Source organism: Pleurodeles waltl, chromosome 9 (assembly GCF_031143425.1).
Source record: "Pleurodeles waltl isolate 20211129_DDA chromosome 9, aPleWal1.hap1.20221129, whole genome shotgun sequence".
Classification (NCBI taxonomy): domain Eukaryota; kingdom Metazoa; phylum Chordata; class Amphibia; order Caudata; family Salamandridae; genus Pleurodeles; species Pleurodeles waltl.
Genome location: NC_090448.1, coordinates 1142499889 through 1142523792, shown reverse-complemented (window position 1 = coordinate 1142523792; position 23904 = coordinate 1142499889). Strand labels below are relative to the sequence as shown.

The 23904-nt window shown below is 44.5% G+C and overlaps 1 protein-coding gene and 1 long non-coding RNA gene across 2 annotated transcripts in view; one reads left to right on the top strand and one right to left on the bottom strand.

Annotated features, from left to right (window-relative positions):
• ZFYVE1 (zinc finger FYVE-type containing 1) overlaps window positions 1-9721 on the bottom strand; it is a 129218-nt gene extending 119497 nt beyond the window's left edge. The window contains exon 1 of the mRNA XM_069208941.1: window positions 9567-9721. The gene's annotated coding sequence lies outside the window, so the exon portion shown is untranslated. The remainder of the gene's footprint in view (window positions 1-9566) is intronic.
• Window positions 9722-10333: 612 nt separating this feature from the next.
• The window catches only part of LOC138258794 (uncharacterized), a 73409-nt gene continuing 59838 nt past the window's right edge, over window positions 10334-23904 (top strand). Inside the window, exon 1 of the long non-coding RNA XR_011198574.1 lies at window positions 10334-10443. This is a non-coding gene — a long non-coding RNA (uncharacterized lncRNA). The remainder of the gene's footprint in view (window positions 10444-23904) is intronic.

The following is a 23904-nucleotide window of genomic DNA, read 5'->3' as shown; positions in this document are numbered from 1 at the left end:
ATAATTCCAGAATTTTAAATGTAAAGTAGGTTATATGGACGAGGGTCAAAGGGTATATATCTTAAATGTTTTTTTGTGTTACAAAAAAGTCATCTTCGTTGTTATCCTTATTTTTTCACATTAACCTGTTTTAACATTTCAAGCAAATGCAATGGTGTTCAGTTTTCCTTTTGAACAATATGCTTTGCAGGTTACTTGGGCAAAGTGGTTTTGTTTTCAGAGACATTTGGTTTAGGCAACATTAGTTTCCCTCTTTCCAACAATCTTGTGGCCACATTGACCATCTCTTTGAAATCTCTTTGCTATGAATTGAGGACCTCTAAAACGATGTGCAGCTTAGACTGGAAGTTTTGTGTCTATCTAAATTACAATGAGGAAAGTGGTCCACGGAGTTAAGGAGCAGCAGAAGACGAGAGGATCCAGGCTTTTGACATCAGCAATGAAAAGGGACACGAGGACAGTTTATTTTCACTCTGCAAACAATACAGACAGAAGTCTCCAAATCTGGTGCTAGTTCTGATAGTGGAGCCCTTAATGTTTCCATTTCCTCGTCAAATGTATTTTTTTTTTTTTTTTTACAGTTGTCTCAAATACTAAGCAAGAATAGTCATAAAACTACAACATGTGTGATTCGTAGTGAAAGCAGAGGTGGCTTAAAGAATACTGCACCCTGAACCACCTGATCTGCCTTCAATAAGAAAAATAAAAAAGAATTTGAGAGGATAAGGAGCAGACAATCAGTTCCAAATGACTGTCACCAGTCCACTGCTGGTGTCTCTGCTTCTAGCAAATTGCAAGGGATTACGGTTCAACATTAATATTTAACAGTAATATAATAAACCTACTAGAATATTAATTATCCGTAATAAGAAACAATGCAAATAATCGGATTAAATGGCGTGAGCATTACTCATTGCGGGTTTGCCTCGTGCAACTTCAAAATACACAAAGGCTTCAGGGGTCTGAGCCATCAAAACCGCAATGTTTCCCTGCTCCCGCCTGAAGAAGTGTGCCTAGATGCTACCCACTTTTTATACCCAAGCCCCAACGGTGCCCGCAGATGGTGTTAAGCGTATTCAAGGCCTATACCTGTAGCATATACATCTGGGTGAATGCAAATAATTGCATATACCACACTTCATTCTCGAGGTTCCACACTACAATTAATGTATTACTTATCAATAGTAACATGATTGGCTTTACTACGGTTATTAAGAATACATTGAAAGTAAAGTCAGCAGGAGGCTTGCGCTGGACATCTAGTCCATACAGTGGAATCAGTTTCACAGGTATTCACACACTGAGAGTTTCCACGCTTCTTCCTGATTACGTTGTTGGGGATCTGAAATCCTGATGAGTAAACAGCTTTGTGCCATGTATAGAAAATCTGTAGCAGATAGAATTTAGAAGTGTGTGTCATCGGCAAAAGAGCTTTACAATTTACTGAAGAATTCATGCGTCCTGAGAGGTTTAACATCAACTCCAGCTTTGCATGAACTCTACAAGACTCTGTTGTCCTCTTTTCATAACACAATTATTAAAATTTAGGGTAATTTTGGGAGTCAGATTCATACTGTTCTATCCCTCAGACGGTTTGCCGAAATCACTGCGGAGCAAGGAAACAGCCTGATTCCCTCTATTTGTTCTGGGTCTCCTGATGGGCCTTGTCCTGCACGTGTGACATCTTATCACTGGCTCCGTTTTCTCCTTTTCTGACTAACTTGTTTAATCTTTTGCTTAATGCAGCAAAGATTTCCACAAATTGGAAGCATGTCAATGTGTTTCCTATATTAAAGAAGCCAACTGAGAATTCCTCCAATTTATCTAATTATTCCATTTCGCTACTGTCCTATCCAACCAAACTACTGGAGAAAATGATTAATAAACAGCTACCACAGTATCTGGAAGAAAACAACATAATGAATCCGCCCCAATACGGTTCTCAAGCAGATCTTTGTACTGAGACTTCTCTTCTGGCAGAGACAGAAGTGATCAGGACCACCATGGCCTGCGGTCCTGATCTTTCTGCTGCCTTCTCACTCGGACACAGTCTCACATGCAGTCCTGACCAAGAGACTGCATGGAATTGACATTTGTTTGCAAGCCTTGGCCTGGTTTGCAAATATTTTGGCATACAGAACCCAAGTTGTCTTCATTTCTCCTTTCAAATCCAAGAATACCACTAACGCATGTGGGGTGCCACAGGGGTCTTCTTTGAGCCCCAACTTTTTGACTATCTATGTGGCTCCACTGGTAAAGATCATGAGGGAGCATGGATCTGAGATACTGTCCTACGCCCGTGATACGCACATGGCAGTAACTATTGCACATAATCAGGATGCAACCAGATAAAGATTTTGTGACTACCTGAGCTTGGTGGCTTCTTTGATTAAGCCTACAGCTCAATGGAGAGAAGACAGAGATTGTACTTTTTGGCAAGGCCAAAGTAATATGGACAGAGCTGGCACCGCCCTCCCAACTTCCCACCAAAAAAAGTGTCCAAAAACATGGGCATTTTATTAGATAATACACTTAGTATGAAAAATCAAGTTGTGACAGATTGTGGCTTACACCTTGACATTTTATTTATGCTTAGGAATGTCATTCGTCGAAAGACGTCAAGCCCCCATTACCAGTCGTCTGAACTATGGCAACACTTTTCGTAGCCATAAATGAGTCGTTCCCGTTGTGCTTGTAAATTGTGCAGAATTCAGCAGCACAGCTGGTCTGTCATTTTCCCCCTGGCACAACCACAGGACCGCTCCTGAATGCCCTTCACTGGTCGCCTGTTAGGATGCACTGTGTTTTTAAACTGCTTTGTCATACTTACAGAGCTCTGTATGGGGGGGCCCGGCTATCTTCGGATTTGGGTCAGCTTTTAACAGCCCAGGCTAAGGCTTAGATCTACAGATATGGCTCTGTCAACTATGGATAGGATTCCCACAGTCAGGAGTGGTGGCCTTCCTTTTCTTATCTTGCCCACTATCACTGGAATAAACTGCATCTATCCATATGTCCAAAAATATTATTTTTAATAACAGCCTAAAACCTGGTTATTTTAGGGTTCCTATAATGTATTTGATTTCATCTGACTTGTCAAAACACCGGGATACCCTGTTGAGAGTATGCAGCTGGGCTTAATAAGTCGATGTATCATAACATAAGGAAGAAATTGGGTGTTGTCAATAAATAAGGTATACAGAGAAGCCCTGATAATGACTGGCAGCATAAAAAGCATAAAGGAGGTACAAGTCTACACATTTCTATGAGTTATGTACCAAAAGGGCCATGGGACTACCTATTGATAGTGTTAAGTAAAAACGAAAACTAAGAGTATCTTGTTCTTGGCCTTCTGTCCAAACCTTACATTGCTAAGGAATATATCAGAGTTTAGGTCCAGCCACCGACTATGTAAAGAGCACAGAAGAGGCTCATGAACTTCCACCTGACATGCAAGAATATAGCAGGGGCCCAGAGCCTCCCTCCTGATAAGGGAAGGTGCATACAGGAGACCCAGACTGCCTAATGAAAATATGAAATGTACACAGAAGTGCAATGGGCACCACAGATATATTAAGGGCCATTATATGATGGGATGTCAGTGACTAGCTACTGAAAGAATAAGGTGAGTAGTGAAAGCCCTGAAACAACTTATGCAGCGGATGTCATGGACCATTTTAGAGAACAGCACTGGCCGCAAAGGGGCTTCCTAATGACGGCATTATTTGTACACAGGAGGATAGGGGTCACAGAACAGGCCCATTAACCTAACAGTGGCAGTGCAAGGTGTACAGAGGAGGCCCTCTGGCTGCCTATAAATGAGGCCCAGTGGTAGTTAACCAATTTTGTAAGATATAAAGGGCAGAACTGGCAGCTGCTCAATGAGAGTGCAAGTTGTACCGAGGATATGCAGTTGCTTCCTGTAGGAAACTGGGTTCTGGTTGCCTGGTTTCTGATGCAACTTTGAATGAAATGCATGGGGTTTTGCTAACCAGGTCCCCTGTGCCAGTGTTCCTTCTCTAAAAAAGACCACTGGTCTATTGATACCCAAGTGACCATGGCTTTTAACAACTTTTGTAAGTCCCAAGTAAATGGTACCTCTGGTACCCAGGGCCTAGGTGCTAAAGAAGGTCCCTAAGAGCTGCAGCATAAAGTGGACCCAACACCAAACTCATACAGACTGCCACTGTAGGCAGTGTGACAAGGTGATCCAAAAAGTGATAACGTCCCCTAACACTGCCTGTAATATTTGCAAACTCACCCCTGCAGCGCACCTTACAGCACCAAGGCAGGTTCCATTATGTTACAGGTGAGGGCATATCTGCATGAGCAAATAAACCCCTACTATATCTTTGTTGATCCTTAGAGACAGTGAGTGAACAGGGAAGCCATTTTAAATACATATGCTGGACACTGGTCAATACGAGTTCCCCAGCTACATGATGGATACAATGAAAATAGGGATGTTTGGCATCATACATCTCATATTAATAAACCCTGACTAATTCCAGTGATGGATTTATAAATACATGCACTCAGAGGGCACCTCAGAGGTGCCCCTTGAAAACCTACCGACTGCTGGTGGGCTGACTGTCTAGTTTCCACCAGTCTGCCACCAACAGACGATTTTCTGCCCCCAAAGGGTGAGAGCCTTTGCTATCAGGTGGTCAGGAACAAAGCCTGCTCTGGAAGGGGCATTAACAGACCCCACCCACCAGGATGACCTCTAAATCTGCATTACAAGGCAGGGGAGCATCAAAGAAGCTCACCGCCCTGGGCATGCAGATCTGGCTTCCCTCAGAATAGAATTGCCAACACCCCTGCCCAAGGGCCCATTTGGCACCTGGACAGGCAGGAATATTAGCTATGCAGGAGGCCGTTGCATTTGCAGGCTGGAAAAACGTCTAGGGTGACCAGCCTGAAATGAACACAGCCTTGGGAATTTCTCCATCTTGAATGTAGTGGGCATAAGGAATTCTGGGCAAGAGTGATGCCCACTCCCCAAAAGAAGTGGTCATCTAGGGGGCATAGTGACCTCAGGGGGAAGTAGCCCATTGGCTACTACCCTTCACTCCCCTTAACGCCCCTAAATTGAGTATTTAGGAGACCCCCGATACCAGGACGTCAGATTCGCTGGACTACAGTAGAAGAAGGACCCGAAGAGCATCCAACCTCGAAAACCTGCCTGCTATCCTCCACAACTGCACCAAAGATGACTCATCCTGCAGCTGCTCTACCCCCAAAAAAACTGGAAGGACTGCCAGCACTTCAAGAAGTAACCAGGATCTCAGGGAGTAGCAGAGCTGCTTCCCTGCACCCTGCAGACACCAAAGAAGACACATGAGGACCCTGGACTGCCAAAACCTGACACAGGCAGCACCACTGCACCCATGCCCCCTATCCCGAGTTAAAGTGGGCCAACTGTGCCAGTTTGGTCACAAGGCCCTTCTGAGCCCAAGCCCACTTTGGGTTTTCCAGCAGTGGACTTCCCGTTGACATCTGCAGGCTTTTTCTGCAGGCCCACCTTCAACCGCAAGCATCCCCTGTACCAGTACTTGCCAAAAGATAACACCGCACATGAGCCCCAGAGCCTGAGGAGAAGTAGGCCAAAGGTGTCCCTTATGTGCTTGAGGATCTCAAGGGTCGAGCTCTCTTGTGGGTTCCCCCGGACTGGCCGCCCAGACCTTGCTTGCAGTCTCTTTCTGACCAGACTGATCTTCATTGAAGTGAACGGGACAGTCAATGCTGTATTACACCTCTGCACCCAAATGCCCCAGAGACCCCCAAGGTGACTGTTGGTGTTTCCTTGGACCTTGCCCCATACTCACCTTAGGTCCAGAATAACAGCCCTGTCATTGCTAAATACCCATATGCAGTGTCTGCTTCTTTCCTATAGGAAAACATTAGGGCACCCGAGGATAAAAAGCAACTCTGCACCCGGACGTCCCAGTGCCTCCCAAAGTGACCTGTTGGTGCTGCCTTGGTCCTTGCCCCATACTTACCTTAACTAGAGAAGATGGGTCCTGTAAGTCGCTGCTAAGGAGCCTTATGCAGTATATGTTTTCTCCCATAGAATAACATTACCGCTCCAAAAAGTGCAGTGTCAACTTTTGAAAACTGTAAAAATTCATAATCGAAAAGTATTCACCAAATTTTGATGATCTTGGTATCAAAATGTATATAAAAGTACGTTATTTTTATAAATTGGTGTTCGATTTCTTTATTGAGTCTGTGTCTCGCTTACTGCCTTTGTGTGAACAATACATCATTATCACTATTCTCTGATATGCCTAATTGCTCGCCCACACTACCACAAAACAGAGCATTTGGGGTGTCATTTGTGCCTCTGTAATTCCTCTGGGTTTGCTTGGACTCCTTACACAGTGTACCTCTTTTTGGTCAATTACATGAAGAGCCAGCTTCCTACACCTCCTCAGAAGGTAATGTGTTTTTAGTAAGCCCCGTTAATGTCTAGTCGCAGAGCAAACTGTGCCCACGGGTCCCTGTGACTGGCTTATAACAACATAACTTGTACACAGAGGTCCAGCGGATTCCTAGTGAAAATAAAAAGAAATATAAAGGAGAACCTGGAGCGGTGTAGTGACAGTGTAATAGGTATAAAGGAGGCCATGGGTCTGTCTTCTGGCAGTAAAATGTTTATATAGGAGGTCCTGTGGCTGTCGACGGATAAAGCGTAAAAAAAGGCATACAGGCTGCATATTGACAGTGACTACAGGAAGCTTAAGGGGGTGACTATTGCGGCTGTTCAGCGAAGGCATAGCGATTGCCTGCTTACATTGTGATGTGTTTCTAAATTGCTAAATGAGTAGATATTGAAAGAGTAAGGCATATACAGAAGGCCACAGGATTGCCTAGAGATAAACTAAGGTGTACACAGGCAGCGGCTGCCAACACACTACTCAGCGTACAAATAGGCCCAGAAGCTGCTTGTTGAAAGTGAAATGCGTATGAAGGAGGATCAGTGATTACCTACTGATAGTAGAAGTTGTATAGAGAAGGCAAGTGATTGCTAATTTATTGCAAAAGGTCACAGGACGTGTACACAAGAGATTCAATTCCAGATGTACTAAGGCTTTATGCCGTCATAAACTGTCCTATTCGCAAAATTGGACTGTTTGTGACTACAAAATGACATTTCGGTAAGTACCAAACACAAAGTGTGGTTTGCTAACATGTTACCGAACTGGGATTTGGGTTTTGCGACTACATACCGGATCTGAATTTGGAAGGGGCACGTTTAGGGAGTCCCTTCCAAATACCGATTCGGAATGGGATGTATAAATGTATTAATGTTTTGCAACTCAAATCTGGTTGCAAAACAATAATACTTTACAGACTACACAAAGGTAGTGATAACCTATTCACAAAAGTGAAGAGGTCCCCAAGGGACACCTTGTACTTTGAGAATGTTGACAAAAACATGGACCACTGCCTACTAAAATATGTTTGTTCAACTATTTATTTTAAAGGCATCATGTGTTCCTCTTGTGAACCAACCTATTGGTATACACTGGTATGGATTGGCTTTACGAGCCCTAGTGTAAGATGAGCCAGCAAAAAACAAATAAGCATGAGACGTATCCTTTTTTTTTTTAATAACAGAAAAGTATTATGTTGTGATTCATAGGCTCCCAAATAAGCCATTCCAATTGAGAAAATAAAAGTGTTTGTGTATCGGCTTTCACTACTCAGGCCTGACAGGGTGGTGATCGAGGGGATGATTTAAAATTAACGAGCCCTTACATTGGCCTCTAACAACCAAGCTAACTTAGTGAGCTAACCGCTCACTGCAGACATCTGTTGTGATTCAGGAGTCAAAATTAAAACTGTTTGGAAAGTCAACTCAGTTGTTTGCTCGTTCACAGTATCGACAAACTGAATAGCATTACATTAAGAAAAATAAAATCTGGTTACTTGTTAGCAGACAGAAACAGTATTTAGCGCTAAAATAAAAACAAATTATCAAGTGCTGAGTGTAGAGTAAAACAGAAATAATTAAAATTACTGGAAATGAGAAAAAGGTCGAGCGCGAGGCACTTGTTATTTTGACCCCTCTGCCCAGTGTTGTTCAGCATGCGTTCTTGATCAGCATCTGGCTGGGATAACAATAGTTGGTTTTTAGTGCTACGGGCTGACCAAGGAAGAGGAGCCTTTTGTTATTCTTCTCATTAAAAAATATAAAATCATTTACTGAGTCAAATAAACGAATACCTGTCACCCTTCTTCTTTTATTGGCCAAAGTGATGAATAACGTGTTTGGGCAGTTTGCAAATGGTTTGAAACAAAACTCCCGTCCTCACCGCATGAGTCACAATTCCGTTTAGGCGTTGGGAAAAAAAGTCCATCCCCGGGTTTAGGAAGGAAACTATTTGTGCAGATGAGCAGCAGACAATCGTCCTTGCAGCTTATTTTTTACCAAAACCTTTTGACGCCATTGTGCTTCTGGTGGAACTGTTCGCCAATTTCCATCCCAATATATTTAGCTGACTGCAATCAAAGTCTTAATGGCTATATGGAAGCCTTGCTAATCCTGGACAATCGGAGGCTGCTATGCAAGAGCATACAGTGGAGCTACAGGGTAATAACTGCGCTGCTGGTGTAATTAGACAACCCAGCACTGTCAGGGTACATCTGGATACCGCTGGTAATTAATGGTTGCTGCTTTTTCGTTTGCTTGCCATGGGGGTGGCCAGTCTCGGCTCGTGCTGGGCTCCTGGTCACGGTGGACTCAAAGCAGAGCCAGGCCCCTGGCTCGAGCCCTTGAGGGCTCGCCCAGTTGTACTGCCTAATGACCAAGACGAGTGTTGGGGTATGTCAATGGGTTCCCTACTCACAGTATAGGTTATGTGCATGGCCAAAGGCTACTGCCTACCATTATAATAAAATATATACACGAGACTCAAAGGCATGGTGACAGTGTTACTAGGCTACAGAAGGGATTCTCGGCGACTGGTTATTATTGATGGTGCAACGTATACACAAGAGGTCCAGAGGTTGCCCACTGGAAGGAGTATAGAGAAGACCTAGGGGCCGGCCTCCCTGTTCACAATGAAAGGTTGTGTGGGAGATCCAGCTACTGCTGACTGAGGAGGCCAGCTGGCCTCCAGTGCCACTGTGAACATGTACACCCAGGAGGCTCAGGGGCTCGAGAGTCAGCGCGTACAAAGGAGTCCAGGAGATTATCGATGGCTTGCACAGAAGAGCAGTGTACACAGATCGGGAACGGGGGCTACAGACTGGCATTTAAAAAGGTTATACAGGACGTCAACAGAAGTAAACATTGAAGGTTAAGGCGTTTACATGGGACTCATGGACCTCATGTGGGTTTTGTAGGAAGTATTGGGGAGCCCTGGGGCTGCCTGGTCTACAAAGGAGGTCCACGGACACCCACAGATAGTGCAAGTGTACACGGAACAGACCGGGGTTAAGGACTGACACTGTAAGGTGCATACTGGAGGCCAAAGGGGCTGCCTATTGTTCGCCCGCTGAGCTGCCTTCTGCTGCCCGGGCTCCTGCGCCCCTCAACTCCCAGGGACTCTCCTTACCAGCAGGGGCTAGGCTAGCTTGAGGCGCGGCTCCTCTGCGCCCAACCCCCGGCTCCTGGCGTCTCCCTCGGCTCCTCACTTAGGATCAGCTGATCGCACTGAACTTCGAGGCTCTGATAGTGCATCCCTCCCTGTACACAGGAAAGTGTTATGATGCCCAGGCCAGGGCCTTTCTGGGGATTGTAGTTCTTCCAGTATCATTTTCCCCCGATCCTTCACGCAAGCCCACGGGATCACCAGAACAACTAGGACTTACTGTCCCAGCACTCCACGCGGTAAACCCGGAAAAGGTGCACAGCAAAACATGTAAATAAAAGGCAGGCACGAATGACAAGCGCGTACGGTGAGTTCATGAGCTTTGCCTACAATGTGCGACATTTTAAATCGTTGCCAACCCTTAAAACAAATGTAGGGGAAGGTGAAAGTGCACGGGGTATTCACATATCATCTTCCTTCTAAAAAGTGAATATTCAAATCTAAAAGTGAATATTCAAACAGCAGACCTTACATGCATCCTTAAAAATATATCTATAACAATAATACCAGTATGAATTGTTTAGAATTGTTTACGTGTAATGTAAATGTTAATAACAATGCTAACTGTATGCTTTATTTTTTTTAAAAATATTTTAATTAATTTGCTGCTTTATGCATTGTCCGGGACTCTATCGAGTGGGGATGTATTGATTCCAAGATGGCGCTGCGTTGCCGGAGCCGAGGTTATGCGCTGGATGAAAGGTTTCATTCATAGGAGATGACAAGGAGCTGAACAAGGGATCAACTAGAACGAACACACAGAGGCTCTTGTCCTTAACTTAAACTAGCTATACCCGAAGGGGAGTCAACATGTAATGGGACAGGTTCTGGTGTCGTTTTTGTGAGTACACCACAGGTTTTATTATTCTCCTCATTGATTATGGCTGTAAGGGTTGGCACTACTTACACCGAGTAGTCTCACTCCTGTGACCGATTTCATAGAAGACACCAAAGTGTAGTGTGTTGAGCATAGGCTCTATACCACTGAAGTTAGTCTTCTTTATTTAAAAAAAAAAAGTAATTCATACAAAGGCCAACACATCTGCATCAATCAGGAAGGATCTTGGACTGTCAAAGAACATTCAAACCTCTTCAACAGCCTTCTGTAACACATCACATTCTTCCCTGAGTCTATAACTTTTTAATTCTAATATGCAATATAACTAATGTAAAAATAGGAAGACGCAATACATCTCCTTTCTAAATGAAAATAAAATACATTGATGGAGAATATAAAAATTGACTCCCCGGCCTGGATTCCATAGCCAACAATTCATTTTCCTTGCCTTGACTGGAATCAACCAGAAGTACTTTTTCTTTTCAGTGTCTTCAGATCTGTTCCACTTATTATATTTACACTTTACAAAGTGGCTCATGTGCCATACACATCCGTCACTCAACCTGGCTGAATTCTTAAAAATATCAAGTTACCCTAGGATCAGAATATTTACTTTAACTGGTAATTTAAGACACACCACATCTTTTTTAACTCAACTTCTTTGGCTCTTTCCTTATCAACATGATCTTTGTATGACATTTGTGCCTTCTGATTATTCTTTTTCATCTCAGGGGGTAACCAATTCTTTAACGTTGAGTTAACCATCCACCCTTCATTATCCTCAGTGAAAGGACTTACCCTCATAATGGCAAAGGGACTGTATCCAGTAACAGTTGGTGTAGTCCAATACACCCATATCATTTTCTTGATACTGGATTTCCAATTAAAATGTTTATTCTTTGCCAACTGAATGAATCTTAAATTACACCATTTCCACTGGGATGGTAAACTGAAAATATCTCTACTTCTTCACCTTTAAACTGCACTCCATTGTCAGTAACAACCTTTTTTTGTAACCCTTCCATTTTAAATAATTCATCTAAGAACATCAATACATTTTCGGCATTGGCCTTATTAACAAATTTGATTTCTTAGAAAAGTAGTCCATATCCACAATAACAAACCATACATCATTGTCCTCAACAATGGGACACATTATATCTACACCAGTCATTTCCGGACAGGGAATGGGATGCAATGTGGTCTAGAGTGTAATTTGTGATTTGTCAGCATTCATACATAACTCATTGTTTAATTATCCTTTCAGTTTCCACATCAATGCCCAGCCACCAGTAACTTTCCTTAATCCTTCTCTTGCTCTCGACAATACCTAAATGACCATCATGCCAAAGTTTAATAATGGACTCTCAATGTTTTAGATAGAATAATCTTACTGCCTCTCAAAACATTATTTTCCTTCACCAACAATTCATTACGTACTTCATAAAAGTTCCTCAATTCTGGTTCAATATTTCTTTTCCTGCCATCCGTTCTCAATTAAATTTCTTAAAGTCTCTAAAATTTGACCTTCAATGCCAGCTGACGGATGATTCATGCCAGGGGTTCCAGCACAAGGGCAAACAGTAGTGGTGAGAGGGGACATCCCTCCCTGGTCCGTCTCTCTATTGGAAAATCTTCCAAGATTATCCAGTTTACTCGGACCACTGCAATAGGACAGTGCTTTAGTAGTGCAATCTACTGCAGAAATTTGGGCCAAATCGAAATTTCCTTAGGGATACTTCCCTGAAGGGCAAGTGAACGGCATCAAAGGCCTTGTCGGAATCTAGGGTTAATAGTACAAGGATTCTGCACTTTCTTTTATTGCATCTAACCAGTTATGGAGCGCACAGAGGCTATATCTTGTTGATCTCCTAGACATGAAGCCTGATTGGTCTTTATGCATCAGGGGAGTTATAATTCCTGTTAGTCTGGTAGCCAGTATTGTCGCGGGCATTTTTGTTTAAAATTCAGGAGTAAGATGGGGGTGGGATGAGCCACATTCCTCTTTGAGCTTGCCGGCCTTTGGGATTGCTAATATTGTGGCCTTACGGAGGTCAAGTGAGAGGGAGCCCTTGTATCTGGCTTCTATGAACATGTGAAGTAGGTGCGGGCTGAGGATGTCTGCAATTTTCTTCAAGAATTCTGCCGGGATGCCATTAGGTCCAGGCATCTTACCCAGTTTGATTTTGGCTGTTATGTTTTTAATTTCTACCTGTGTTAGTTCATCCTCTAAACTGTCTCGGTCAGTCTCAGTCAGGGCGGGGGTAATGATGTCTGTCAGGTATTCCTCTATCTGGGACTTATTTGCCAATGGTCTCTTTTGATAGAATTCCCTATAATGGTCTGAGTCATGTAATTCGTCATGGGGCCCTAATATGCTATGTGCCCACCGTGCTTCCATCTCTCTTCTTCCAACCATGCCAAAAGTCTTCCTGCTTTGTCGCCTGTTTCATATAACCTGTTTTGCTTGGCTAGTGCTTGGGGTTTTGCGGAGTTATGTACCCTGTGGATGGTACTCCTGACGTAGGACTGAAATTGCACGTATGATCTGCAAGCCAGTCGTTGCCCCAGATTGTCGTTCCAGATCTAGGAGTTTCTGTTCTATTTTACTGACCTCCCACACCTCTTGTTGTCTCTTATGTGCTATCATGTTCTGTGCCCGATCTCTTAGGACCATCTTGAAAGCTTCCCAAAGTGTGATCACAGAAATCACAGTTGGCCTCATTCTGACCCCGGCGGTCCTTGACCGCCGGGGCCAGGGTCGGCGGGAGCACCGCCAACAGGCTGGCGGTGCCCCGCAGGGCATTCTGACCGCAGCGGTTTGGCCGCGGTCAGAAGAGGAAAACCGGCGGTCTCCCGCCGGTTTTCCGCTGCCCTGCTGAATCCTCCATGGCGGCGCAGCTTGCTGCGCCGCCATGGGGATTCAGACACCCCATACCGCCCCATACCGCCATCCTGTATGGGGTGTCGTGGGGGCCCCACAAAGAATTTCAGTGTCTGCTGTGCGACGGGTGCAACTGCCTCTACAGAGAGAGCCATGTTTCTGTTGTCTATGTCTTCTGCGGTGCATTCGTCTGCCTTGATATTGCCTCTCCATAAATAGAACTGTTCCTCTAAATTCCCCTCTCCACACCACTCATAATCTTCTGTGAGCAATCCCCTGTATAACCATAACTTCAACTACTAAACAGAAGTGTCCGATAGGTCCTTGTCCCCTCCCACCCAACTCCCCTCAACTTTTGAATTTTAAAATCAACTTATTTTAGGGCTGCCGCCGGGGGGCAGACTAACTATAGTCTTTTTCGTGTATAAGGTGTGTTCTGAGCCGCAAATCCACCTATTTCGAGATTGTGATGATCAGTCCCGTTGCCCCATCCTTGTTTCCATTTCTTTCAATAGCTAGGTGGCTGCCGCTCCTGAGGCCCGGTCTGCCGGGATGCAGGCTCCGGCTTCCATCAGTTCTTGTTCCAGTTGCACAATGGCCTCTACTAATGGGTGAGGTGTATCCAAATCCGTCTCTGAGTTTCCCCCCAGACTCTGTATTCATGGGTGTTTTTTTGCATTCTCTCTCTTTATGTTTTTTAATATCCAAGTGTCCCTCCCCGTCGGAGTCAGAGAATGGTATGTTGCACCTGGTCCGGCCTGTCTGTGTCCATATTATTGATGCTCCACATTTTGGTGTGGTTGGATCTCTGTTTTACGGAGGCTCAAGCAGCCGTTTTACTGTGGGAGGAGGCTACTATTCCTTCATTTCTGATAGTCTTCAGTCAGGGTTGTTCCCCCAGCCATTCCCATGCCTCTTCTGGGGCCTGGAAGAAGTATGCTTTTTCCTGGAAGATTACTTTCACTTTTGTTGGGAACAAGAGCATGTAGCATATCTGGAGGGTGCATAGCTTGGCTTTGACAGAGTCGAACATGCACTGTTGAAGTTGGACCTCCCTTGTGTAGTCCGGGTATATTTGTATCTTGGAGTTTTCATACCCGATTTCCCCTTGTTTCCATGCTTCGGTGCAAATCATATCCCTATCCTGATAATTTAGGAAGTGGAAGATAATTGTTCTTAGAAGGGCTCCAGGTGGTGGTTTATTGCCCAATAATCTATGTGCGCATTCAATAACGAAGCATGTTGAGAAGTTGCTTTTGCAGCCATTTCTCAAGGAGCTCTTGCATGTTTGAACCATCCACTCCTTTGGGGAGTCCTACGAATCGTAAATTGTTATGCCTAGCTCTGTTTTCGTTGTCTTCGAGCCTCCACAGCATGTCTGCCCTCTGTTACCTCCCTACACAGGATCTGGCCCGTATCCTCAAGTTCAGATATTCTGGTCTCTGCTGTAGATACTCTGCCCACCACATTTCCAAGGTCTTGGGAAGAAGAGAGACCGCTGAACGGACCTTGCCCATTTTCCCCTCCAGTATTTTACGTGATGTCTGGAGGGCCTAGAGTATAACTGCATTATCAGGGAGTGTGATGCTATTAATTGTGTTTGACCAATGACTTTGTGTTCCACCACTGCACATATTAGTTGCTCAATGTTCACCAGTAGCACATTACATGTTGTGTTCAGTTTAGCTGCCTATTGGCTTTAACATGGAGTTAGCCATTACATTCTGTATTCAGTTTAGCTGCCTATTGGCTTTGACATGGCATTAGACATTACATTTGGTATTTGGGTTAGCTGCCTATTGGCTTTAACGTGGAGTTTGACATTGCAGTTGAGACATTTTAGATGAGCTGTGTTTTTCCAAGCTGTGTTTTTCCACATGATAGACCAAGCTGTGTTTTTCACACCAGACCCTAGCTGATAAGAGGACGTAGATTTTGTGTTTACCTCTCAATCCAGTCTGAGAACGAGTGAGGCTCGGAGAATTGGCCACTCTCCAAGTTTCTTCGGTTCTCACACTGAGTTTGCTTTTAAGGATGGCCCTGGACTACAGAAGAGTTAGATTGAAACTATCTTGACTTCAGACAGGAACGGAGACGTCAGTTGCCTGTCTCCCGTTTGGGTAGAAAATCTCTTTCTCGCAGTTGAACCGGAGTCATCAACTTGCAGACCTCAGAAAGATAAAGCTGAGTACAGGCTCTACAGCTTTGCCCTACGGTTATGCAATTTTGACTTTTATTCTTTGCTTTGAAGTTATGCTATAATATAATCACATGTATTTGCTGTGTACATTGCAACTTAGAAGTACTTTGATATATTTTGCTTTCATTGCTGCGACTACTTTTGAACGTGTGCTTCCAACCTACTGATTTCGTCACTCAGGAACCTTGTGGTGAAGTAATAATAACAATAAATGTCTTCTTTAAACTCAGAAGTGCATTCCAGAGAGGTTCTGTAAGCTCGGTCATGAGATAAGAGCAGGAAAGCAGAACAGGGAGTTGACTGGGTAGCTTTGTCTGTGTTGCCTAATGCCAGGGAAGGCATTACTCTTGCATATAGGTTCCCCTGCCAGGATGTCCAGGGTTCCTTGTCTCGAGTCATGCTGCACTCCATGTTGTGATAGATTACTGTCAATGTAGCAGGTGGGTGTCCGCTTGTCAGTGTGAGTTGTTCACTGGGCAAGCCTCTTGCCCCCGCAGCCTTCCCCACCCAGCCTCCAGCGACTCAGGGCTTTTGTTGCCTCCGCACAATGGCAACTGTGTCTCTTATCGTAAATAATGGTCTCACCCCAGTTCATGCTACCATTTCTGCAGGGAGGGCAGAAACTATCAGGAATCTGCGGCCTGCTGGTTTCCCAGGGTGTAATTGGTTTCAGTGGGTGTCTCCTCCACTCCATGGTGTCCACAGGTGGGTCATTATTTCTTTGTCAAGGGGTTGCTATGCCTCTTGACCTGGGGGTGAACAGCGGGGGTTAGGACAGTTTAGCCTCTCCAATCCTCCACATGCCTCTCTGTCGCCATGGCTCACGCTCACTCTCCTCTTTTCTCACAAGACTCACTGGAGGTGGGGTTAGAGTGTGCACCCAGTTGGGGTTTTGGATTTCCCCGGCTCTTCACTATTGCCGCTCGTTTGCTGGGCGGGTGTGGCACCTGTCCTTGTTGCAACCAATCTCCTTGGTGTGGCCTATTCCCTGCTGTAGGAGGAGCCCCTGGTCACTGGCTCCGTATTCCCCTCCTTCCAGGGCTTTGGGGCCTAGTCTTTCCCTGAGTCTCTTGCTGCCTGTGCCTCTCCTCTCTGCCTCCTGGGTCAGCCTCATCTTTCTGGGCCTGTTTGGTGGGAGTGGTTTGGGGGGTGGGAAACACCACCTGGGGGGCGAGGGTGAGATCCACCCTCCACCCAGCCGTCAGCCGGCAGGCTTCCAGTCCCACCTGTGGCTTGGCCAGGTGCCTCCTCCTCACCGCTCGTGCCTGGCGTGGCCTCCATCCCGGGTCTACCTCAGGCCAGCGGCTGCAGTGGCGTTCACAGCTCCCTCCTTGATGGGGCTCCCCCTCTTGTTCGCCACCAGTCCTCTCCTTTCTACCTTTTGTGTCCCAGCTCCGGACCCCAGCCCTGCTGCCAGGCGAGGACACAGCAGGGGTGCTTTCTGTCCCGGGGAGCAGGAGGCCTTAGGTGTGTCGTTGTGCCTTGCTGCAGCAGCCCCTTCAATGGTTTCTCCCCCTTGTGTCTATTTTCAGCTGAAGGCCAGGGAGGCGGGCGTGCGGCTTACCTTCCCCATGCGCAGCAGGTCTTCTCGGCAGGTTTCACTTCTCCCTGGGTGCTCCGCTCACCGGCTCGCCGGTCCTCAATGCAGTTTATCGTCCAGCCATCTTCTGAGGGGTGAATTTGATTTTAGATCAGATAAACAAAGAAATTATCAGGAATTAGATGGGGCTTGGGTTCGGAGCTCTTCAGAGAACGTCCTTTCTTGTCGTCATCTTGGCTCTGCCCCCAGTTGAACTCATCTGTAAACATGGAAACCTTTTTCAAATGTTTTCTCCCTCTACACACCATGGCAAAATCCCCATTTAATACCACATTCACCACATTTCTGGTTTATTGCAGGACATTTTTTACTGTATGCAAGGTGTTCCTTCCTTCCACATTTATAGCACCTGTATTAACATTCTTTTTTCTTTTTTAAGCTCATCCTGTCTATGCTTGTCACTTTTTTGTGTTTGATTTTGTAAACAACATCCTTCTGACGTTCCTTTAACTCACTCACAACAGCTTTAGAACACCTATTCGAAATTTCAGCTTTTTTAACTAAAGCTATAACTTCTTCTAGTTGAGACTCCCCATGCACCAATAACCTTTCCTGTATGTGTTCATTATTTCACGTGCATAATTATTTGATCTTGTATAAGTTCATCATGTAACATTCCAAATCTACATGTTAATGCTAGTTTTTTTTAGTTCAAAAATATACTCTTGAATAGTTTCCACCTTACCTTGCTTTCTCCTGAAAAAATTGTACCTATCAATTGCAATATACTCAGAAGTACAATAATACTTATACTTAAGTGGAGTCAGAGCTTCATCTTCAATCGTATTCATGTAGTTCAAAAACTATTCTTTCCACGCATGCCACTTGATGGAGGGTTCGCCTGCTGATGTTAAGAATGGCTGAGTTGGGTTAAGTTGGAATGTTTGTGATGCACACGTTTTTACTCCTTAGAAATCAACCAATAACATCAATACTTATGTCGTAGTTTGGACTCTTGCTCTGAGCAAGACTGCTGGTTTAAGGATAACAGTACTTTTGTTTGTAGGCGACTGAGTCTTTCCTACAACAAGTCGCAACTGTTGTCCCAACCTTACCGGCTCACTAGCAGCACCTCACCAGAAACACAATAGTAAAAGGTGATTTGTGGCAGTCGCTTACGCATGGACTCAAAGTAAGATATCTCAGGATTGTCGTGGTTAAATGGAAATTACCCTTTTCTCACAGATATATTATGTCTCATACAAACACAGGCAATGACACAGATGCAGTAAAGTTATAATAGCTTTTTATTTAACATAACTGCAATTTGCGATAAGTTGCATGGACTGCAATGATTAGGATAATGAATATAGCAAGTAACAGTATTGTGAAGAAGAGAGTCATTGTTATGAAGACCCCCACCATTTTGCAATATATGAAAGAAATATATATATGTATATATAAAATGGAATATGCCCTAATACCCTAATGAGAATAGGCCTAACCTCCTACCTAAAGGAGAGCTGGGTTTGCTAAACCTAATCTGCCAAAACCGTGTCCATGAGAGGAGCCCCCAACCCTCGTTACCTTGGAATGAGGTCTCTATCTCAGACTCCGTAGGGACACGAAGACTGGGTCAGCGTCAAGACGACTGCAGCATCGATATCAGCGATGGTGGCGATGCCCTCTGGTCGGAATCCCTCTGATTATCTGTCTAAAAGTGTGATGTATTTATACAGATCTACAAGGTCCCCTGACGTAGGTGTATTCCAAAACAATAGATAACAGGCATGCTTGGGACGGCAATTAATATCAACAATCCCTCGAAAGTGTAGAGAGGGAAAATCCCTAATTGTGAGCACCTACTGTTTGTTTGTCTTTCGTGCTTGATCTTGACGCCTTGGCGCAGTGACACTGATAATAAAACTCATAACAAGTGGCTTAACTATAAACAAGGCAGCCATCTTAGAGGAAATAAATAATTAAATGAGCTAAGACAGAGCAAGCTAAGTAGGTTAAAAGTCACTAGGTGACGGGGGCACGAGTTTACAAGCCTACGGCTAAGCTAACTCCTGTTATCCCATTAAAACAAACTAGGATTCACTACACTTATACCCCCTATATTTTATGTATACTTATACTAATACGCATTCACTGGTGAATAGTATATAACATCTCACAAGTATTCCTCCAGAAAGTAACCTTAACATATGACTCCAGAAAAATTTGGCACTGGGTATGCTTGCCTCCGAATTGATGCTGTGTAGGTGATAAATGCACAGAAATAACTTTGTGTGTCTGTCACCGAACTGAGGCCGTGTAGACGATAAATGCTCAGAAATGATAAACCTGTAACTTTGCTGGCAAGGTGTGCCTGTCACTGAAAATTCAGCAGTGTAGGCACTAATAGTTATAATACTGTAATGTTGATACAAGGTGTGCCTGCCACTGAAGACCTTTAAAATATTACTGATCCTTTGTAACCTCCAAAGACCATGTGTTGCTAAATACCTTATGAAGTGTTTCCCAACACTTCAAAATGGCCGCCTCACGTTTTGTACGACACGTTTGTAGCTACAGGAATTCGATGGTTTGAAGCGTGCTATGCTGTCACTCTTCCTTAACACCCGAGTGCTGTGCCGGGTTGTTCACTCCATGGCAGTACATGATGCTGAACGATTATGACTGCAGCTGCACTGTACATCACTCAATGTGGGGGGGGTGGGGGGGGGAGTATGCCGAGATGTCCTTGTGAAAAGCAGAACCAGTGACTTGTGGTCCATGACGACCTGAAACTACTGTCTGCACAAGGTCAGGTGTAAATGTCGACACACCCATAGGATCACCAGTGCCTCTCGTTCACTCTGGCATATCGAACCTCCATGCCTGACAGAGCTCTGCTGGCATATGCAATAGTGACCCATGACCCTCCCCTTCTCTTGCAAGAGGACAGCTCCTAGAACAACTGGGCTGGCATCCACAATGAGCTCTGTCTTTTGATGTTGGTCAAAGTATGCCATGGTGGCGTTGGTCAGTAGTGCGTCTTTCACCTTGCAGAATGCTTTGTCTGTGTGTTGTGTCTATTCCAAGGCGGTATCCGACTTCGTCAGGGGTCTCTGGGGCTAGGACAAATTGGAGAGGTTCGGAATGAACTGGCCACAGTAGGTCTCCATCCCAAAGAAGATCCTCACCTGTGTGGCGTTCCGGGGACTTGATGCTTTCCTAATCGCATCCACCTTCTGGAGGTCCACCCTCAGCTCCTCTCTTGAGAACACATAACCAAAGAAGTAAATGGAATTCTTGTAGAAGGAACACTTCTTCTTGTGGAACAAGAGGCCACAACTGGCCAATCTCTCCAGCGTCCCTCTGACTTCTACGTGGTATTCCTCCAGGGTCTTGTGATATCGTCAGTGATGTTTAGGACATCTACAAGGCCAGAGAGGGTCTAACTGATGGTGTTCTGCAACACTTCTGCTGCGAAGGATATGCCAAAATTCAGCCTCCAATACATCCTGAGGCCCATGTGAGTCGAGAAAGTACTTATGCAAGGACTGGCTGGATCCAGCTCCAGCTGGTGGTAACCATCAATGAGGTCATGTTTGGAAACCATTGTCCGGCATCGAGGTGTGCCACAATACGGTCCATGGTTGAGGTGATATGCCATTCTCGCCAAATGGCCTATTGGTGATACGCATGTCAACACAGTCTAATCGTCTAATCGCCCCAGATAGGTTGGTTTGGGTGCTATTACAAGGGGGGGAACCCATGGGTGGGGCCTGTGACCTTCTCAATCACCCCTTACTGCTCCAAGTTTTGTAATTCCTCCTCCACTAATGGCCTCAGGTGAAATGTCACTCTCTGGTGCCGGAGCAATGTGGGTCTTACAGTCTCGTCGAAGTGTAGCTGCACCTTGGTCTTCTTGAGTGATCTTAGTCCTTTGAACAGCTGAGGAAACTCCTGCATGATTGCCGCAGCGTGTGACTCATGGATCTGCCTGGTGAAGATTACTAGCACAAGGTCTTCTGCTGTGTGGCAACCTAGGAGGGTACCAGTGTTGCCTTTGGTTAAGTGAAAACAAGCCTTTGTCGAGCTGCCTTCGCTTACCCACACCACTTTCATTACTCCTACCAGTTACAATGGCTCTGTGCCCTCATATGTGTAGATCCTTACTCTCTGGGTGGTGTCCTTGACAGTGACTGACACTCCTGTGTTGATTAACGTCCTTATGAATGTATTTCCGACCTCCACAATGCAAATTGGTGGTGGGCACTTTCTGTCACCCTCCCTGCCTACAAAGGAGATAGAGAACACCTTGTTATCATCATCCTCATTGATGACATGGTGGTCTCTCAGACTGCTCCGCAGGTGCTGGTCTCCGGGCTTCTCCTCATCAATGGACAACTGCTGCAAGACCTCCCTCAGTTTGCCCTTGATCATGGTTCTCAGGCCTCTCCTTTCACTCCAGCACACTTTTGCAAAGTGGTTCAGTCATCCGCAGCATGAGCATGCACACCCCCAAACAGGGCAGACACCTGGTGAGCAGTGTTCAAGGCCAAGTTTCCGCACCTGCCCTCTGGTTGTCCCGGAACATTGGGGGCTTGTGGGGGGGCAGGTCATCTCCGAATAGCATCCATATGCTCCTCTTTCACCATGATGGCATCCTAAGATGAACTACAAATCTCACAGTGCAAACAAAAAAACTGTATTGGATGGAATACTCAAGCATGGACCTAAAAACTGGTGAGAGCTATGTTACCAGAGCACTCCATGTCAAGTGGGCACCACTTTCCATTCCTAGAACCTGTCTTCTCAAATCACTCTTTTCAGGTCTGTTAGGTCCTCTAGTTAAATTGAAGAGGACTACAACTTATCTGTTGGACTACTCTAGTCACTTGCTCTTGCTAAAAACAGTTATTATAAAAACACAAACACCACTCGCAGAAGGTCCATTAGAGGCAAAAGTATAAGAAGATAACAACTGAAATGGATTAGCCAGAGGGTTGCAAGACCCGAACCCCTTCTGCAAAATATCATACATAGACAACCCATTATGCACTCAATATTCACAATAGTTAGACTGGAAGGTAGCAATGCCCCCGCTTATGAAACATTTCAGATAGCCAAAACAGCCTCCAAACCCCTCACCCGCACTAAGTTGGAAACATGCAGTGAATTAATCTTAAATACAGACTGATGTGTCTAAAGCCCCATAAGGTTAAGTAACTGGCCAATGTTGTCATATTCAGACACCCAATAATAGTAACAAAATGCACAGCGGGGATCAAGCTTACTTGACAACAATAGATATGTTATTTAGGGTCTACTCAGGCGGGGGGTGGTAGGGGAGTAGGCACATAACAGACAGATGCTACTGGGCCATAACTATGATGGTTGAGGTTTAATTTGGCACTGGTGTCCTCGGATTGTCCTCCTATCGATCTGTAATTTGGGCTAAGCACAACCCCTTCCACTCTTGACTCTCAAGGTTGCTAGGGCGTGCAGAAAAAGTCTTCTCACCGAGGTAGTGTGGAGGCAAGGGCTCAGAGCTCAACCCTCAACTAAAAGATGAAATAACTTAAAGTCCAGCCTACTGCTTGTTGTTCTGTAAAAGCAAGCGCTATAAACACATAACAGATGTAAATACCACACAATTCAATAAGATTAGCAAATACAGTGTTGTATCACCTTTTGCTATCTCACTAATCATAGTAATTTCTCCCCACCTGGGGACCTTAGGAGCTGTAGCTACAACGTTTTTCAACAAATGACCACTTGTACGCATATCTAAAAAAACATTACTTCTATGGGCATTATTATTCAGTTCACTCTAAACTTTAAACAAAAACAAAACTAGTGTGCCCCTGCAAAAATGCACAAGCCTAATTAGCACATGCTTGTATTCAACCTTGGTAGACGTCTCAGTACATTAATTGCACCAACTGTGGCTCGACCTCAGAATAATGTGATTGGTTGTACTTAACACAGCATGGAAGAGAGCAAGACATACTATCAGGTTACACAACCATGTCTTTCTCATATTTCTTAACAACAACGCACTTTGGGTTGACTGACTGTAGTTCTATCATGTTGCGTGATAGATTTTTAATTGAAACTTGCTGCTATGCTTAAATTTTTGAAGTATTAGGACCGAACCTTGTCATGAAATATTCACTGCTTTTTGGTGGCCAATTGTAATATCTGTAAATGTTGACAGTTTTACAAATGCTGTATAATATTGTGCTTCTATATTAGTATAGTAATTTGAGGTTATTTTCATTTTTTATTTACAGTTTTTGAAAATCGGATTATGTTACATGAGAATGCCACCCTTGATAAACGACCGTGGGAGGTCCAAAATGTATAGGGGTTGACATGTACATTGGGATCTTGTTGATAGACTAATCATAAAGAAAACCAATCAAATTTGATAATAAGTGGAAACTTTTTAATAAGTAAATAGAACATTCATTAATTTATTTGCTGCTTACACAAGAGAAAAGTTAGGCAGTTGTATGACAGATCGTGTACTATACGACTGATTGCATCAAGCAAAATTTTTAGCACTTTAAAGTTGTGCACTTGGGTGACTATTTACCTTTTGACATAAAGCTGCATTTACTGCAGCATAAATTAGGCATAGGTGTAAATTATGTTACTGTTACTCCCACAGGTTTAAATGCACAACTCAGTTAAGTAGTTCATACACCAGGTTTAGTTTGAGCAGAAATTCTCAAGTCCTCATGCTTCATGTTCTAAGAATGCATCTCAGTCTTTTGCTCCTGGTCTTGCATATTGGAAGATGTGATAGATACAAAATGTACCTTCCAACCTTGCAGCAGC